We start from the raw sequence: 12,880 nt of genomic DNA on the forward strand, positions 1-12,880 counted from the left end.
CAATCTTATACAATAGTATAGCTTGTTAAATACCTATCAAAAAGAAATAAATAGAAATTTAAATATAGTTTCCTCTATATTATATCATGCAATGTACCGCTGTTGACTGTTGTCTGACTGAATCCAAGACTTCAAGTTCTTGCCAAAGAAATTATTAGGTTTAGATTTTTTATTAATAAAATATTGTAAAATAATAATTTATAAGGCTGTCATGGCACGGGGTCACAAGCGTGTAAATGCGAAGCTTGTGGGTTCGATTCCTAATCTCGAAATTGAAATATTTAATATTTTCATTTCCTCACTCTGATGACGAGGCAATGCGCGCCATTAGGTTTCGCCACTCAATACGCACATGCCTCAAGAATGCGAAAAGTGGGGAATGGAGTGTCCTAACACTAGGTTCCCTTTTATGTTAAAGGTAAAACCAGGAAAATAAGCTGCATTTTACATATGTTCTTTCATACATTTAATGGAAAATAAAAGAGCAAAAATCTTTTTTGCCTTAACTTTATAAATTTTAAAATCTCCCTTAAATTGCTGTTATATGATATTTCTATAGTTAAACGTGCTATTACATATATTATACAGCAATATATTACAAAATATCGTATAGCAGCGTGTATTGCGTCAACACTGATATTCTAATCAACAGCAATTTTTAAACATCAGAGAAAGTAACAGGATATCTTCTGTCTGTTTTTATATGTTTTCGTTATTTTATTATAATTAATAATTAATGTGGTACGAAAACATTTTAATATTCTACAATATCATTTTATACTTCAACTTTAATATCAAGTTTTGTCTACCAAAACAGGGAAATGACAATCCATACCTATATTATAAATTCGAAAGTAACTCTATCTGTCTGTCTGTCTGTCTTTTACGCAATCAGGGCTAAACCGCTAATTTAATTGTGATAAAATACTCATATAGAGATACTTGAGGGTCCCGGGATGAACATAGGATACTTTTTTTTCTCATATTTGTAATATTTTTGATATATACCAATATATTAAAATAATTAATTTGACAAGCAATTTATTCCGCCATGTTAATAACAATCGTCGATACGCGTTGCTAAGCAACGGCTTGCAACGTTTGTTGTTTTAAGAAAACGTCACCCAAAGTGAGTTTGCTTAACGCGTACATGGCGCGCGCCGATATAGATTTGTATACATTAACAAAAATTAGATAATTTCTATAATTTGATATTCATCCTTATGAAAATAAATATAATAGTCACTTTTAGCATTTCATTTAGATTGAAATTATAGTTTACTGTATAACATTCTAATAAATAATTAATATGTCACTGATTCCAAATGACCTAGCCTACGAGTGGTATAGTATGACCGACGCGAACGGGGAGATGACTTTGATGGATTAGTAAATTTTTATATATTTTCGAATTACTGTCAATTTTATTTAATTATTTGCTGCTTATAATTAATTCATCTTAGTTCTGTTGTACCGATTATACCGATGTTATGCACTTAACATATCGTAATTTTAATCATTTGGGATTTTATTTAATATTGTTCGCAAAAATTAATAATTATTTAATATAGAAAAATGTTTAGGATGCGCGCACGGCAAACTTTAGGTACTTTTACTTCTTTTGTTTGTTCATTTCGGTTACTCAGATATTTTTTCTAATAATAAATCTCCACTTATTATTATTTTTTAACTTATTTTAGTTATTTAGACTTATACATTCGCGGGCGTAGCCGCGTCCGGGCTCACTAGTAATTTAAATATAACATAAAATTTAAATATAATTCACCCGAGATGCAATAAAAGTCATCGTTCAACCAAAAAATAATTTGAATGCTTAAAATACATAAAATCTATTTATATATTTTTTTGTCTTCAGTTTTTAATAAGCTTTTTGATGTTGTTTGCAACACAAGAAATATATTAAAAAACTTATCATAATATACTTACCTAATTTTAATATTAACCTTAGAGTATTAAGAGAGAACAATAAATAGTACAATATTTACATAATAAATAAAAGATACGTAGGATGTCCTGAGACTGACCCGTATATGTACAGTCTTTGTATAGTAAAATAGTTTGTCATTCAACTACATATATGCATTCACAAATAACCGAACGTATAAGTAGATATCAATGAAGATTACCTAAAGTTCTTAAAAAAAATCAAACCAACTCAAAAAAAATAATCTCTTAAAACTAGCCAACACAAATGAAATAAAAGAATTTTAAATATCGTTTAAAAATTACGCAATTTTTATTATGCTCAATTGTTTTTTCTTCTAGTTTCACGCTTTATCCCGCTTACAGCGGGGTAGGCCGGGGGACCTAGTGTTTCACACCCCGTTTCCCGCTTTTCGTTGAATTCTAGACGTACTGCGTATTCAGTGGAGGAACTCAACATCGCGCTAGGGGAATCGAACCTACATCCGTTGCGTTTTACAACTTGTGCCACTGCAATTTACTACTGAAGTGAAATTAACAACTAATATCCCCCACTTAACACGTAATGTCTCAAATTAGCATGAGTGCCAAAGGAGAGTCTCAACATTAAGTTCACTCCGCCTACTTAAAAAAATTACTAAACTTAAAAAAAGATTCCCATTCACATTCGTTTACATAAGCCAAAAAAAGATGGTTACGCTAAAATATAATGTGGTTTTTAAAACAAAACTAGAATAGACATAAATAAATAAAAGATTCACTCAACACAACTAGTTTAACGTGAAATGTCTTCAAGAATCCATTAATTTGCAAATTGTTACGAAGACATTAACATTCGTATCTATATATGTATATATGTATATACATACGTATAGTATTTTCTAAGTAACCGGTTACAAAACTAAACAAACAAGTATTTGGAATTACAAATAAACACTTGGTTTTTTTTTTCCAATAATGAATATTTATTGTTCCACATAATTGTGTTATGCTGTTATTTGTTAAAAAACCAAGGCATAATTGCTAAATGGTACTCGATTTAATCATTATGTTACCTAAGTAAGCGATGTAATAAAAAATAATATAAATAACGTTGATATAAGATGCCAGGATACAAGCACGATTGTAAATGCGAGAGATTGTGGGTTCGATCCCCACACGAAGTAATAATAATAGCTGGTAACGAGGCAAAGCGCGGCTTTGAGGCCATCCACTCAACATGCAATGCTTTTATAATCCAGCGGAAAGTGGGTAACGGCAGTGTTTTAACACTAGGTTCCCAGGTTACCTCTGCCTACCCTGCTATATATGCGGGATACATAGTGAAGTTGAAAAAAATAAGGTTAATATTCGCCATTGCAGCTCGGTTAATATGTATCCAGCTGGAAAAGGTGGTGACTTACGCTAATCTCACTTTGGGGAATGATTAAATTTAACAAAATATATTTTTATGGTTCATAAATCTTGTTAGGTAAAGCGAGACATTGACTTTTCCACCTACCCGGCATTACCACTATCAATAGATAGGCAGATCTTTAACTTTTTTAATCAAAATAATAGATAAAAAATATTTGTATAAGATGTTGACAAATATATTAAAAATAATATTTACCTGTTTGTAAGCACACTTCGTATTTATCCACATCTTTAGTTTTACACTCAATGAAATCTTCTAAATATAATAATTTCTTTCTTCATATTAATTATTAGTATCGAACCCACAACCATCGCGCTTCATATTTGTCTAGAAATATTGCAAGACAACGGAGATTGAATCTAGCGTGCAACATCTAGTTAATACTATACAATTTAGTATGTCGTTCTAGTCGGTTCTTATTATGCACATCCGGCGCATTCAGATAAATGAATTCATTCACTTACATATTACATTGTATTTATACTTTTATTAAGCTATAGAATCCGCTTCACGCTGTATCCCGCACTCTGCAGGGGAGGCGGAGGGAACCTAGTGTTAAGACACTCCGTTCCCTCGTTTTCCGCCGAGTTCTGGAGGGATTGCGCGGTGAGTGGCGGAATTCAACGCCGCGTTATTAAGCTATACAATTTGATATTTGACAAAGGTACGATGTAAGAAGAAGGTAAGAAGATATATAAATAAAAAAATTGAAAAATATTATATTGTAGTAGTTATAGATAGTAGGTTAGTGCTCCGAAGCCTTTGGAGCTCCGTTCTCTCTGGTGGAAATATGTAACAAATATTCTTAGATCTTGGTCGTTCGTCGATTTGCAAAACGTTTAGATATACCACATTATATTATTAATAATGGATAAATATGTTGAAACTTGAACTAAACTTACTTATTACAATCAAATGTTTAAGTAATTATTAGCAATCATTTAGATAAGACAAGTCTCATTTGCCGTCAAACAATTATTATGTACGATTCCAACGTAACATAATACCTGCATAACGAAAGTGACCTTTAAAAATTGCGTTTTGTACAATATAGTCATAGTTACGATTATTCATAATATATTTTTAAATTTGCTAAAAGTTTAAATGTTTGGAAGATATTTTAAATATCTGATAAAAAGAACGACCATTTAGCGTATTACTATTTTTATACTCCGTTTATTATCTTCTTCTCCTTTCCATCAGCGGGGCACTAGACGTAGGCTGGGATTTCACCCTTATGTCATCGACGTGCCTCCTTTTCGTACACAGCACTTCGCCTCCACTTTCTTAATGCGACAGCTAAGGAGTGGAGTTCCACAGGGAGTTCCCAGCCTGCTGTACTGTTCCCCGATAAATACAACTTGGCCCTCTTCAAGGAAAAAGTGAATAGGTATTATCTAGGTAAGCATGCCCCACCATCGATCGCATCGTCACTTACCACCAGGCGAGATAGCGGACAAATGCTTGCCTATCTTCAATGAAAAATAATAATAATAATAATAACATTTGTTATAGGTACTAATAAATGAGCTACTAGTTAAATAAACATACTTACATAGGTATATTACACCGCTATATCAATCTATGCTATTACAAAAGATAGGCAGAACAAGTATTGTTGTGAAAAACGGCCTTGGATCTACTGATTGGAGACGAAACGGAAATATCAATAAGTTTGTTAGGTACATTTTCTTTTTGTTGCGACCGATTCGGACAGGGGCATGCTAAATTGTTCTCGGAAATCAACTAAATAAGTATTTTGCTTCATTTTGTAATGATATCTAGATATTTAATCATAATTTACGATATCGGAAGCACGTCGTCGTTGTAGGTATAGGGAGGCATAAATAGATCATACATCGCCATCTTTTGAAATCGGTATAATTTATACTTTAATATTATAAAAATTTGTTTGATTTACACACTAATCGAATGAGCTAGTTCGGATTCGAAAATTATTTTTACGTTGTATAGTACAGTTTTTAAAATAGGTTATAATTAATCATGTAAATTGTTTTCATTTAACCTACTCCTACACTACTACGGTGAGTCCGCAATGAAAAGTTAGTTAAACTTAATTAAGCATAATTATTGTACAGAATCATCAATCATTGCTGTTACAGTCCATAGTGCATCTATAACTTCACATTCGATGTGAATGCTGATCTTTTCTTTAGAAATCTTCTGATCTGTTTCTTTCTAAAATAATCTAAAATAGTAGACGCCGGCCACAAGGTGTGACTGTAGGTAGACGTTGCTGGTGGTGGGTTCGATCCAAACTCAAAGAGATGAAATATTTGTTTAAATATATATTTTCATTTCTTCACTCTGGTGTCGAGACAAAGTGCGGCGTTGAGTTCCGCCACTCAACACCCAATGACTCCAGAATTCAACGGAAAATGGGTAACGGACAACGGTAACGGTTCCCTCTGCCTACCCTGTGCTGTGTGCGGGATACAGCGTGACGCTGATATGATTTGAAGTCTAAAATAAAATGCTAGAATAAACAGCTATGTAGGTATATAGGTGTTCAGTACCCATGAAATGCACTCGAGCCCATAGCGCCCGCTACCTGCAGCCTGCAGCTAACGGGAAACAACGATGCGGAACAACTGCATATACAATACAATTATAAAACGTCAAATAATCAATGATTATCGATAACTCTTAGATTTCGTACATTTTAAGTACTAAAAATATATATGGTTTTTATGATACTTTTTACTTTGTGATAAGTTAATTTTATGATTAACAAATGTATGTAAAAACACGTTCTATATTAATGTAATCATCAAATCTTTTTAAAATATGGTTATAAATAGTTTTCAAGTCGTTTTTATAACTTCGAGTTTTAACTATGTTACTAAATCTAAGAAACTGAATTTGACCCACTTGTAATAATTGTATCATTATGAAACTCTACGTTTAAACAGTTTATTAGGTGGTAACATCAATCTGGTCTGACAATGGAGCCGGGACTAAAAATATGGTCTTTAGAAGTTAGTCATAACACTGCGTTTTCAGGTTCCCACTGTGAACCTAAAAAATAAGATAATATTATAGGTTTTATTCCGTAAATTCAATGTGTTAAAAATGTTGACAATAATTTTATCTTTAGACGTTTGATTATTGTAATCATTTAATACGGCTTAACGGATAATAATAGTATTTTTAACAGATATACGATTATAATAAATGATATTGATAATCATTTTATTTATTAAATTAATAAATAAATAAATCAGCTTCACGGTGTTTCCCGTATAGAACAGGTTAGGCAGATGGTACCTCTACCTAGTGCTAAGACATCCCGTTATCCACTTTTCGAATTTTTCGAGGCATTGCGTGTTTAATGGCGGAACTCAACACCGAGCTTTTTGCCTTGGTGCCAGAGCGAAGAAGTGAAAATATTAAGATATATAATCATTATTTCCCTCGAGTGGGCAACCGAACCCACAACCGTCGTATTGCGATCACACACTTGTGCCCCCGCGCCATGACGGCATCTAATATATATTAAATATACATTTTATATAAGTAAAAAGTTTTTTTATTTAAGACAAAAAATATAAATTTGAACAAGCAAATATTACGTCCAGTCCAAATGCGCCACAATAGCAATAGATAACGCCAATGTCGTAAAAACTATTATTACCCAAACTTAAAGTATATAAAATATTGCACTGTAAATTGTAATTACGATATAAATAAAATATAACGATTGAGGATAACTTCCAAGAATATAATATGATTAAACAGATTTATTAAACTTTGAAAAACGTAATCATTGAATGGATTTGAACCCGTTATCTCTAGCGTCATATTTTTAATAACTTTAGAATAATATACATTCTCACCACTGAGCCACAAGAGAGAAAATGCACATATGATTCTCGACAACTTGATGTTATTGAAATTCCTCTTGTATATATTGGAATTTTATGTTATGCAGAACAACATTCTAAAGAAACCATAGTATTCTTAATTGAATTAACAGATATGAACCAAAAGCAACGCAAAAAAAGGAAGCTGGAATATTATAAGACTTCTTCTCCAAAAGTATAAAATACATATGTAGACTTACATTTGTTGAGATTATTGTACTCTTTTTTTTCATTTTTTATCTACACGTTGTGTATTCAAATAGAATATTTCCATATTATGATCCATGAATAACATTGTTATTAATGTTGTTACACTAATAAAAAAAATATCTTCGTAATAAAAAAATGTTAACAAAGCGAAGTAAGAGTGCATTTAATTAATATAAATAAATACATTGTTCATATTTAAATGCTGAAAATATTAAACGGCCATATTATGTTACTTTTAACATCTTTTAGATAGCATATTTATGTATCTTACAGCAGAGTAGGGAATAAAAACCTAGGGAATAGGGAAGGAAAAACCTAGTATCAAGACATTATGTTTACCTCTTTCGTCTGAATTCGAGACATTGCGTGTTAAATTGCGAAACCCAACAACGCATTTTGTCTTTACCAGAGAAAGTAAAAAAATCTTAATAAAAATAGTTATTTGTAATTGGTGACTTATTTACTAAAACCCATTAAAAGCAAACTATTATTCATAATATGTATCCAGTATTACCCACTTCATAAGCTTCGGTATTTACTTACATAACTATATAGGCTAGGTAGCTATTGCATATTCGATTTCACGGTTAATTGCAATGTGTTCTATCAATATTGTGAGAAATACTTATAATGACTCTTTGATTGCAATTGCCGAAACTTGAATGATTACAAGAACAATTCCATTAATATTAGTTAGATTTTTAATGTAAAAAATGATAAGATAAACTTGTCATATTTTTTTTCAGTTTCACGTCTTATGCCGCATGTAACTTGGAATGTAGAAGGAACGTAATGACAGAACTCTATGCTGCGCTTTGCCTTATTACTAGAGAGAGAAAAATGAAAATAATGAATTTCCTCAAGAGGGATGAAATCCACAATTTTCCCAATATTCCACAATTTTATCCACAAGTCATTCTACAAGTCTATTTAATTTACCAACCTACCAGTTTGTTACTGCTATAAGTATAATAACTATAGCTTACCAGGAATAGCAATTAAATAATGTGCAACAGAAAAATGTTACGCAGCCCATAAATAAGTTATAAAACATCTCTAAACCCGCTTCTGTCAGTTGCAGAACAAGTCGACAGGAAAATAAAGATTCAAAATGATCACTAACTATTGCGGGTTGCGGCTGTAGTTGCATCAATGCAATCTTCGAATCGTCTTGGCTAACATCTTGTTTTTAATCATTTATTGTTGCTTGTTAGTTGTATGTAATATTATTTCTTTGTTCTTTTCATTTATTTTTGTATTTATTTATTTGTTAAGTTAGTTTTTTTCTGTTTTAAGTTTTTATTTATAGAAAATGAAGCATTGAGGAACATTAGTAAAATGTACATTTTTAATTGTCAAAATAAGAAGTATGAGCGCCAAAAACTTTGAAACAAAACTTTATGTGTATTATCTTGGTACTAAATAAATAGACTAAAAATATTATATTCTTAACATAAGAAGTTATTCAAAGTTTTAATTAAAATTTATTTTTTATTAAACGTTAAATTAACACGCTATGCAAGTAGATTTGTTGTTAATTGTTAAACTTTATTAAATAATTAATTATAAAATATATTTTACAACAACTCTTGTTTACTGTTAATTAATTTTATAAACATTAAATTAAAGATTTATAAAAAAATATTTGAGTCATATATGTCATCAAATATTTTTCGATCAGCCGAAAATTATAAAAAAAAACAACATTCATAATATAAAGTCCAAGGACACTTTCCGTTCAAGTGAATATATTTAAAAAAAAATATCGCGTAACCATTTATCATTCAGAAATAAATTAAAAACGGAATTTTTCATACATTTAAACTTAACAAAAAAAATATATTAAGAATAAAAACTATATAACTAACCTGAATCCTTTGCATCCAGTAATCAGTATATTTAAGGTCACGTACACAAAACACAGAGAGCACAATAAAAAAGTTACACAAAAATTGACTCGGGATTTACGCGGGAAATGCTCTTGACAGCAACGTTCTATCAACGCGACGCCCGCGAGTGGACTGGTTATCGTTTTGATTTGACCAGTGGTGACTCTGAGTGGCCGAGTGCAGCAGTGATATTTCATTGGGATAATTGCACATCGCTGCTTAGAAAACCTTTGGTATATTCTAAATTAAAATAATTTTAGTAAGTAGCCCTTTTTATCTTTGAATATACTTCATTTGAAAACATATGTCTATATATAGAAATCATATGGATAGTTTCTCCAAAAAATAAGCAAAGAAAATTTGAGCACATTAATCCTGTTACGACTTGAGTACTTACATAATATTTCCTAGAAATATTACTAGAATTTGAATGATGAGCTAACTTTATGGCCTATAGATAACAAACAAAGACAATACCTATGTATATTTAAATTTTATTAATCATATTTTGAATATTTCTGTTTTTTAAGCGATAAGGTGTATCGACATGACAAGTATTAGAGTATTACAATAAATTATCAAATGTTCTTCTTATTAACATAAATGGATTGTTGTTTTGTCACCTAAATACATAAATAGTGCAAGGATTTTTTAAATTATCCCCCATATATTTAAAGAGGTAATTAATATTCTTCTTTTACTAATATATGTATCAGAACTTAGTAGAAGCTTATTTCCATGCTTCTAAGCTACCGGTTAATAGCTTCGTGGCTTAAACAAACCTTAATTGACTTTTAAACTAGGCTTATCTATCTAAGTCAGATTTAATCTTGTTTTTATTATCCCTATATACTTAGTTGCCTAATTCACCTGTCTACAGAATCCTGTAACCTAATGTGGTAACCTACGGCTACCAGGCTCATTTACACTTAATAAGGTAGTTACTTAACATAATATTAACTATACATATATTTTCAGCTGAGCTGAGCCGAGTAAGCAAAGAGACACTGTTTCCCACGCACCTCTTAGTTTTTAAGATATAAATCATATTGAATTCATTCAACATCGCGCTTTGACTTGTTGCCAGAACGAGAAAATGATAATAATTCATACTCCCGACTTCCCGAGTGGGAATCGAACCCACCACGTCTCGTTAACAACCGACAACGCTATGCAATATTACATCTTAGTGTATTTCAAAAATACGGATATAATATAGTATTATATCATTATCAGTATTCTTAAAATTATCATAATAATGTAATGTCCGATTTCATATTATAATATGTGAGTCTACAGTCTAAACTGTGATTAACACATGCATCACGGTAATGTTTCATTATAAAAGACCATTAACAAAATAACTTATTGTTCTCGCAAACACAGTCGAATTAACGTTCTTATTTAAAGAAAAATGAATATAATAATGTCCATTGTAATAATTTTTAAAAACGCAAATATGCATATCATTAGCATTAAATTTACTTAAAAATTATATAATAGTTACTGTTGCATAAAAAATTGCAAACTAAATTATCTGCTAGTTTAAGTCGTGAGCTAAACGGCACTAAAACACAGCTTAACCCACTTGTAAGGAATTTAGTTCAGTAATAAACATAAGTGCTATATTTATTAGAATTGACTACATAAATAATATATATACATAGTTATAAAATAATTTAAATCAATGATTATTTTTCGTTGAAAAAATAAGAATTAGAGGCGGCCGTGGCCAAGTAGATTCGATTCCTACTCGAAGGAATGAATATCTTTCACCTCGCTCTGGTAAGAAAACAAAGCCAGCGTCGAGGTCCACAACTCTGCATGATACTCAAAGATAGAGCGCAGGACGGGCGCTCCGGCGCTGTGTACCTACGATATACCCAAAGCTATAATAGAATTAAATAATATTTTGAATGTCAGAGTCAGAAGGACGTGTATAAATAAATATTTAAAATATATATTTTATGATATGTAACAATCTAACGACTTTTCGCCATCAACTTTGAACCCACAATCATGTACATCACAAGATTGTGGGTTCAAAGCGAAAAAATGAACAACTACGATAGTAATTTGGTCATTTTACCTGTATCTGGTAGCACCTATTTTTTTAGCTTCACGCTGTATCTCGCACATAGCAGCGTAGGCAGAAGGAAATTGGGAACCTAGTGTTAAAACAATCCATTCCCCATTAAGACATTTCCGTTTTCAACTCCGATGTTTTTATTTATTTTTTTATACTCGACGTAAAATGATGACGTAGTGACAAAGCTAGCACTGTCCAAGTGTCCAATATAATAGAGGTTGCGAGATCGAATTCATCGCGGTATTTAGGTTGAACAGTCAGCTTAACTAACTCGGCGTAAGCGAGACGATCTACTTCCTTGATTACAAAAATATAGTTAGTAAACGTCATATTTAATAATTTTATTGTGTTAAAATATTAAAATATATCTAATTATCTTATCTTCAAATCAAATCAAAACTTTTATAAAACAATATAATGTCTGTACATTTATAATTTTTGACTGAAATGGTCTATCCATTTCAGTCAAAAAAATATGGGGCGCTTAAAAAGAATAATAGAAAGCAAAAATATATTTCTTTAATTTCTTGTCTGTCTGTCTGTCTGTATGTATGGTCACTTTTATCTCTAAAAGTACTGAACGATTTACTTAAAACTTTCTCCAATTGCTTTGTTTAAAAAAAATTATCGTCATGAATAATTTAAGGCATTATTAGTTTGCCTACGAATATATTATAGCAATTCATATCAAAAACAATAAGGAGGTTCTCAATTAATTATTTTCGATTCGATTATTCGATTTAATTTGGGTATTTTTTGTAATATGCAATCAGTACAAGTATTTTACAAAGAATATTATAACTCCTTACTCAAATCAATAATTTAACATTTAAGGTTGTTTCTGAACGAGTAATCTAAGTTATTCATTGATATCAACAAATTTTAAAAAACACCGTTTCGAAAAAAATAATCAAAAATATTTTTAAGCCACTTACTGATAAAAGTATCGTTGTTTTGAAGTATCGAGGAAATTTCTTGGGAACTAGTTCGCGTACGTTAGAACATCAAATTCACTAAGTTACAAAAATAAAAAAAATATAAAACCCATTCCTCCTTACAATCGCTTAACAATAAAAAAACATTCGAGCCGTTTTGGTGATGGGCGGTTTCGGGTTATTTTTCACAGTAGGTACTTAGTAGTAGTGTAATTAATTTTTGTACTCATTACTATTATAATTCTCATCAAATAGTAATTAGAGGATAATTTAGAATGTTAAAAATATTCCCTAATTACGATTTACGATTCTCGCATACAGATGATTCCAAAGGAAGATTGCGTGTGAGTGAGATGTCGCTATCGTAACTATGAGACAAAAGGCCAAGTTAGTTGGGTAATTTATTCGTGTTAAAAAGTACTTGATGAGTACAAATATCGAAAAAGTATCGAGTATAAAAGTATCGAAAGGCAATGTACTCAATACCACAGAGTATCGATACTTTTTTCATG

General features: G+C 30.9%; 1 protein-coding gene across 2 annotated transcripts in view; it reads right to left on the reverse strand.

Annotated features, from left to right (window-relative positions):
• Positions 1–9,491, reverse strand: part of LOC146539347 (uncharacterized) — a 58,275-nt gene extending 48,784 nt beyond the window's left edge. For both annotated transcript variants that reach the window (XM_085184950.1, XM_085184949.1), the window contains exon 1: positions 9,324–9,491. The gene's annotated coding sequence lies outside the window, so the exon portion shown is untranslated. The remainder of the gene's footprint in view (positions 1–9,323) is intronic.
• Positions 9,492–12,880: the final 3,389 nt, after the last annotated feature.

The sequence above is a fragment of the Heliconius melpomene genome, chromosome 4 (assembly GCF_056956725.1).
Source record: "Heliconius melpomene rosina isolate 202511_hmr_F chromosome 4, ASM5695672v1, whole genome shotgun sequence".
Taxonomy (NCBI): domain Eukaryota; kingdom Metazoa; phylum Arthropoda; class Insecta; order Lepidoptera; family Nymphalidae; genus Heliconius; species Heliconius melpomene.